General features: G+C 38.9%; 1 pseudogene; it reads left to right on the top strand.

Annotated features, from left to right (window-relative positions):
- The first annotated feature begins 3,329 nt into the window (after nt 1–3,329).
- LOC102849819 lies at nt 3,330–6,008 on the top strand (annotated as a pseudogene).
- Nucleotides 6,009–7,902: the final 1,894 nt, after the last annotated feature.

Below are 7,902 nucleotides of genomic sequence, written 5' to 3'. Positions count from 1 at the left end.
TTTTTTTTAAATTTTCCTTTCGATAGATAGATAAAATCTGAATTGTCAATTATTTCATCTTACTTAAATCCACAATCAACACCTCTGATAGCAGCAGTCAGGAAATGAGGAGATGTATTCCATTGGGCGAGTCTGCTGTCAGGCCATGGGCTTTTCAATCACTTGCTATGATGTTGAGAGCTGGACATTGAATATGTATGAGAGAAGAGTCATCTGTGCCTTTGAATTGTGATGTTGGAAAAGAGTACTGAATATTCCACAGATTGCCAAAATAATAGACAGATATGTCTTGGGAAAAGTGCACCATAATGCTTCTTGGAAGCGAGGATGGTAAAGGTTTGTCTCACATACCTTATCCATGTTGCTAGGAGAGGCTATTCCTTGGAGAGAAACATTATGCTTGAAAATGTGAAGGTTCAGTGAAAGATAGGGAGATCCTCAACCACATGGATTGACAGAGTGACTGCAGCAATGGGATCAAGAGTGGCACAAGATAGGATGGAGTTCAGACCTATCATTCACAGGGCCGCTATGAGTTATACTCAACCCAACAACAAATAACAACAGCTGGTCTAATTGATTGATAAAATCCTCAAGACCATGGCCCTTGGGAATCCCTCAAAACTGGAACAAAACTCATCCCTGTGGGACCATTTTCAGTCAAACAATAGAAGAGGAGTTCAGTAATTAATGTCATAAAATGTGTTTGAATAGAAACACAGTTTGAATTGAAAACCAGTTTGCTCCCTATACTTTTATACAGTCAAAGATAGAAATCACCCTCTTTTAATTAAAAAAAATCACAATAAACTGGAATCAAAGTTAAACATAACTGGAATCAAAGCTAACAGTTGGTCAGTGGAAACATTGCCCATGTTGTTATCAGATATCCTAGAATCACAGTTTATTCTGGTTTAGTTTTATCTACAGCATTTCACATTTAGAGAACTAAGTTTGAAGAGGATCATAGAATAAAAAGTACATTTGAAGGCTGGAAGCAGTTAGGGAATAAATAATTTCACTAAGATAAGGAGAGATTAAGTTAAACTTTTATCAAATGTCTGTACTGTTCTGAGAGCAAGCTTTTATGACAGAGGGTGAAAACAAACCCAAGGTAGATAGAGACAAATCCAAGACTCTTAGTGAAATCTAAGTTAAATGTAACATTGATAAAATGTTGACATGAATTATTTGCAAAGGAAACATGTCTGCTCAAATTTCAGTACTGTTGTTGTTAGGTGCCATCGAATTCACTCTGTTTCATGGTGGCCACCTGGTTCTGTGCCATTCCTATGATTATGTTATGTTTTATCCCTTTGTGAAAGCCTATGTGTCTGAGAATCTCATTAATCGTCTTCCTCTTTTTAACTGATTTTCCACTTTACTAAGCATGATGTCCTTTTCCAGGGACTGCTCCCTTCTGCCTAATAACATGTCCAAAGTACATAAGATGAAATCTCACCATCTTTACGTCTAAGGAGCATTCTGGGTGCACTTGTTATAACAGATTTGTTATTCTTCTGGTGATTGTCATTGTTATTAGGAGCCATCAAGTCAAGGATAGAGAGAAAGATCCTATCAACAACATCTGAAACATTTCCTATCCTGTGCCAGCCTCACAATCTATGACACACTTGAGCCCATTGTTGTAGTCACTGTATCAATCCATCTGGTCCTCACTTTGATTACTTTTCAATCTGTGCTCTACTTCTAATACTATAACCATCCATGTTCCTCTATTAGGGTCACAGGTGACACTGGACATCATGAGTTAAAAAACTGGAAATAGCAAAAGATATTTTAGTGCATTGCACAGAGCCCTATGCAAATTGTCAATTAATAAGCTTTTAGTAATAATCATACATTTCAGAGAAAAGAGTGAAATGGATAGCATAATTGAGAGAATGTGCAATTTGTAAAAAAAAAAAGAACTGAAAAAGATAAAAATCTCTGCAAATGGTATCCTTTGTTATCATCAAAAGACCTCAATGTCATCCAAGAAATACATAACTATTGAGCCTAAAAGAATACTACCTAATACAACTGATCGTTTGATTTCTTGACTGCCGGTGTCAAGAGTGTTGATTGTGGAGCCAAGAAAACTCTCAAATCTGTTCCTGAGTTGGGTTTTAAATTCAGGTGGGACATACTCTAGGTCAAATTTTTATTCCTGTGGATTTGATTTTATCTTCTTTAGCTTTAATTTGAACTTGTATATAAGAAGTTGATGGTCAGTTTCACAGTCAGCAGCTGGCCTACAAATTGCATTAGGTAAATCTGCTGTCAGAGACCATTCTAGACACTTTCTTTCCAGAGTACAGAGAAGTAATGATGTCAATCTAGAGACTAAGGTGCACCTGATCTAGGCCCTGGTCTTCACAATTACTTGCTTTGCATCAGAGAACTGGACAATGACTGAGGATGACAGAAGAAGAATTGATGCCTTTGAGTTGTGATGCTGTAAAAGTGTCTTGAATATACCAAGAAAACAATTAAGTCTGTCTGGAGAGGGTGAAACCAAGTTTCACCTTGTAGGCTAGGATGTTGAAGCTCCATGTCACATACCTTGGGCATATGGCCAGGAGGGACCAATCCTTGGAGAAGGACATCATGCTTAGAAGGGCGGAGAGACAGCGCAGGAGAGGAAGATCCCAGATGAGATGGATTGATACAGTAACTAGGGCAATGGGGGTAGGTGTGTCAGAGTCAGTGAAACTGGCTCCAGACAGGGCAGAGCTGTTGTACATAGGGTAGCTATGAGTCATAGGTGACTCAATGTCACATAACAACAACAAAAAAGGCAATTTAATGATAAAAGTAAAATATAAGAATATTTCCAGTGCAATGAAATCTAGGTGTAGAATGAAATAGCAACATATAGTAAATAATTTGCTTAGATAAAATATTCAGGCTATTTACTAATCTCATGATCTATTTATGCATACTGTTTTCACTTGCGTTTAAGTGTATAGGATGCCCTGTTAAATACTGAATGGGATAGAAGAAAGAATATAGGGAGCGGGTCTGGCCGTATGGGAGCCTGGCCGGAGGCCCTCTGCCCTGCCCCCGCCCCGGAAAAGCGCGGGCTGCCCTGAGGGGCCGAGTTCCCCGCTGGCCGGGCCGGCTGTGCAGAAGGACTGAGGCAGAGGAGGGGAGCGCGAGCAGCTCGGTCTTCGCAGGCCAGGGCGCCCGCTCCCCGCAGGGACCCCGAGGCACCTCCCAGCGAGCCTGGAAGCTGTATCTCAATTCTCTGCATAGACAACTTCATACTTACATAATGTAACAGAAAAGACATAACTCATTCAACAAAGAGAAGTTTATTCAGCAAGATGAGTGTCTCTGGAAGCAGCTGTGGAAGCCCTCCTGCAGATGTATCTAATGACTTTAAGGAACTTTGGACAAAACTTAAAGAATACCATGATAAAGAAGTTCAAGGTTTACAAGTAAAAGTCAACAAACTGAAAAAGGAACGAATTTTAGATGCACAAAGACTTGAAGAATTTTTCACCAAAAACCAACAACTGAGAGAGCAACAGAAAGTCCTTCATGAAACCATTAAAGTTTTGGAAGATCGGTTAAGAGCAGGATTATGTGATCACTGTGCAGTGACTGAAGAGCATGTGCGGAATAAGCAACAAGAATTTGAAAATATCCGGCAGCAGAATCTTAAACTTATCACAGAGCTTATGAATGAAAAGAACACTCTGCAGGAAAAAAATAAAAAGCTTTCCAAACAACTGCAACAGAAAATTGAAAATGATCAAAAGCAAGCAACTGAACTTGATTTCGAGGAAAATGTGATTCCAGATTCACCAATCACTGCTTTTTCCTTTTCTGGAGTTAACCGACTTCGAAGAAAGGAGAACCTCCATGTCCGATACATAGAACAAATACGCAGTAAACCGGAGCACTCTGCATGTACAGATGGCAAAGAATTGAGGAACGATCTGAAGTCTTTGACTCGTCCACAGCATAGTCCTAAGGAAAATGAAATATTAGTGGCTGACACTTGCAATCAAAGTCAATCTCCCACGACTAAAACACATGGAACAAGCAGTAGCTCCCCTGATAAGCCACCTTTTAATTTAGCTACAGTTGTTGCTGAAACACTTGGACTTCAAGTTCAGGAAGAATCTGAATCTCAAGGTCCCATGAGCCCTCTTGGTGATGAGCTCTACCACTCTCTAGAAGGAGATGAGAAAATACAGCTTTTTGAGGCATCTAAAAGAAAGAGCAGCAATGCTGTAAGATTTTCAGATGCTGTTTCAAAGACTCCTCCCCAAGAAGAATTGACCATTCGGGCATCATCGCCTGTATTTGGAGCCACTCCTAATGTGAAAAATAGCTTAGGTGTGAATACAAGTTTATCCTCTTCTTTACTGGAGGTAGGGAAAAGAAAACAGCTTAAAATAGCCCCTTTTGGCAACATTTCTAATTCTAGACCAGAAAAAACAAGACCAAAGTCTGAAGATAGTGGCCTTTTCACACATCAGAATCTTGGGTCTAAAATGAACATAATCATTGGCCAGTCAAGTTCTAATAAACAGATGCTTGTAAATAAAAGTGTAAGTGAATCCATGGATGCACAGGATAGTAATGATCACATTAAAGATGCTGTGACTGATAAACATTTAATGCCATTGAAACCACTGGGAAGCAGAACACCCAAAAGGAAGAAAACGGAGGAAGAAAGTGAACATGAAGTAAGCTGCCCCAAAGCTGCTTTTGTTAAAGAAAATGCTTTTCCTTTTCCTAAGGATAATGTTTCAGCTGTCAGTGGGGACTATGTGATGGATAAACTTCTGGATCTGTCTGACCGGTTTTCAGCTACTCAACGTCAAGAGAAAAGCCAAGGAAATGAGATCTCTAAAAACAAGTTGAGGCAGATGACTTTTCATGAAACTTTGAAACCCATTCCAAAGAGTTCTTCCTGGAATCGTAAGGCTGTGAATGGGAGCTGTGTGCTAGCCAGAGAGTCCTTAGAGGACCCCTGTTTACAGGACAGCGTCCTCCTGGCCTTCGGTAAATCATCTCCAGATAGTAAAACACCACTTCAAACAAAAGAAGAAAACCCTGTCTTCAAAATCCCTCCACGGCCACGTGAAAGTTTGGAATCAGAGAAACTTCTTGATGACATTAAGGTTGCTACCACGTCTCATGAGCCAATAAAAATGAAAACCAGGTCAACCCAAGGATCCTGTGAACTGACATCAGTGCTTCAGTTAAATCCATGTAGAATTGCGAAAACAAAGTCCCTACAAAGCAGTCAAGATGTATCCTTTGAAAATATCCAGTGGAGTGTGGATCCAGAAGCAGACCTTTCTCAATATAAAATGGGTATTACAGTAATAGATGCCAAAGATGGCAGTCAGTCAAAATTAGGAGGTGAAGAGACTGTGGACATGGACTGTACATTGGTCAGTGAAACTATGCTTTTAAAGAAGAAGCAAGAGCAGAAAGGTGAAAAAAGCCCAGGTGAAGAAAGAAAACTGAATGATAGTTTGGAAGATATGTTTGATCAGACAACACACGAAGAATACGAATTCCCCTAGGAACAGATGAAGATGAGGATTCGTGAGCTGTCACAAAACAACCAAACAGTAATGATGACAAGCATGATAAAATCAAACAGAAAGCACTTGTGGGGCCATATTTTAAGGATGGTGAAAGGGAGACTAGCTTACAAAATTTTCCTCATATTGAGGTGGTTCGGGAAAAAGAAGAGAGGGAAAAAACTGCTTGGACATACTTGTAAGGAATGTGAAATTTATTATGCAGATATCCCAGCAGAAGAAAGAGAAAAGAAGTTGGCTTCCTGTTCAAGACACTGGTTCCACTACGTTCCACCCAACACACCAGAGAATTTCTGGGAAGTTGGTTTTCCTTCTACTCAGACTTGTGTGGACAGAGGTTACATTAAGGAAGATCTTGATCCTTGTCCCCGTCCAAAGAGACGGCAGCGTTACAATGCAATGTTTTCTCCAAAAGGCAAGGAACAGAAAACATAGATATTGAAGCAAAACCAGAATAGAGGACAAAACTTTTTCCTTTTTAGTTATTTATAGTTAAAATTAGTACTAAACACTGATTTTTTTTTATCTTCTGTAAGCTGATTTATAAATCAATTTTCCTATTGAAAATGTTTTGAAATTACATTACCCACCATACAGACAACTATTTAAGCTGTGGACAAGTTGATGTATTCTCCTGCTTTTGCGCCTTTTAAACAGTAAGGTGCTTTATTTTGCACTCTAACTTAAGAAGTGTTTATTTTATTTGGTAATAACAATTACAATTTTGAAAATAAAAAATAAAAAAAGAAGAAAGAATATAGTATTCTTTGATGATGGATAAATTTTATCTTATAATGAAGAAGATATAAAAATATTACCCATAGGAAGGAATCAGGAGGACTCTCTGGAGACACTAAGGTACCTTCTCATATTCCTAAGGTGTCAGACAGTACATTTATTCATTCACACTTAAGAGTCAAAAGAGAAAATATTTTAAATAAGCAGTAAAAATAAAGGGTTGATAGAGAAGCTCATTAGCGTTCTAGGTCCTATTAGTGGCAGCTGTGTGAGGGCCAGCCAAACTTCGTCTCTCAGAATCAACTTACATTTTAGGAACATGCATCTCTGTTGTACTGTTGAACATGTACTGTTGTTAACAGTACTGTTGCCAGTCAGATTTTGTCAGTATCTCAGATAGAAAAGACTAGAAAACTTGATCTTCTTCTAGTACTCATCTGTCTGCCCTCTGACCCCTTGAGACAAGTGGCCACTCTCCTATCTGCCCTGGGTTCAACGCTAATCCTACCTCTATCTCACTCTTAGTATGTAATTTGAGAAAATTAGCTATCTTCGTTAAGTTACTATTTACTCATATATATATAGGAATGAGATGCAATCCATATTGAAGGCTTTAGCCTTTGATCTTTTGCAACAAGTGCTTCAAGTTCTACTCGTTTTAGCAAGCAAGGTTGTGTTATTTGCATAATGCAAGTTACTGATGAGGCTTAATGTGAACTTGATGCTACATTTTTCTTCATAGAGCCCAGCTTCTCAAATAATTTACTCAGCATTCAGATTGAATAGCTATGGAGAGAGGATACAATTCCTTTCTTAATTCTAAGCCATGTAGTGTACTCTTCCTCTGTTCACCCAACAGAGTCTTGTTCTACATAAAGGTTTTGCATGGGCAAAATTAAGTGTTCTGGGATTCCAATTCTTATCAACAGTAGCTATAACTTGTAATTATCCACACAGTCAAATGCCTTTGCATAGTCAATGAAGTATAAATAGAAATTCTTCTAGTATTCTTTACTTTCAACCAAGATCTATCTGACATCAGCAATGATATCCCTGGTGCCGTCGTCTCTTCAAAATTCTTATCACTGGGCCAATAGGCAATATCATGACAGATGGAGAAAAGATTGAAGCTGTCAACAATTTCATCTTACTTTGATCCAAAGTCAACACCCTTGTTACTAGCAGCCAGGAAATCAAGAGCCATTTTGCACTAGGAAAGTCTGTAGTCAGGAACCTCTCCAAATTGTTAAGGAGAACAAAGGTGAATCTGATTCAGGCCATGGTCTTTCTGATCACTTCCTATGCATCTGATAGCTAGACAATGAATAAGGATAACAGAAGAAGAATTGATACCTTTGAGCTATATAGTGTTGGAGAACAGTACTGAATAGCCTATGGATTGCCAAAAGAACAAACACATATGTGTTGGAGAAAGTGCAGCTAGAAAGCTCCTTGAAGTCAAAGAAGATAAAACTTCAGCTCACATACCTTGGGCATGTTGCCAGGAGGACTTACCCTTGGAGAGAGACATCATTCTTGGAAAGATGCAAGGTCAGAGAAAGAGAGGAAGGTCCTCAACCAGGTAGATTGA

This window comes from Elephantulus edwardii, unplaced genomic scaffold (assembly GCF_000299155.1).
Source record: "Elephantulus edwardii isolate Elephantulus edwardi_28Jun2011 unplaced genomic scaffold, EleEdw1.0 scaffold00196, whole genome shotgun sequence".
NCBI classification, from domain to species: domain Eukaryota; kingdom Metazoa; phylum Chordata; class Mammalia; order Macroscelidea; family Macroscelididae; genus Elephantulus; species Elephantulus edwardii.
The sequence above is the reverse complement of the archived record's forward strand: the minus strand, read 5'-3'. Positions and strand labels throughout refer to the sequence as shown.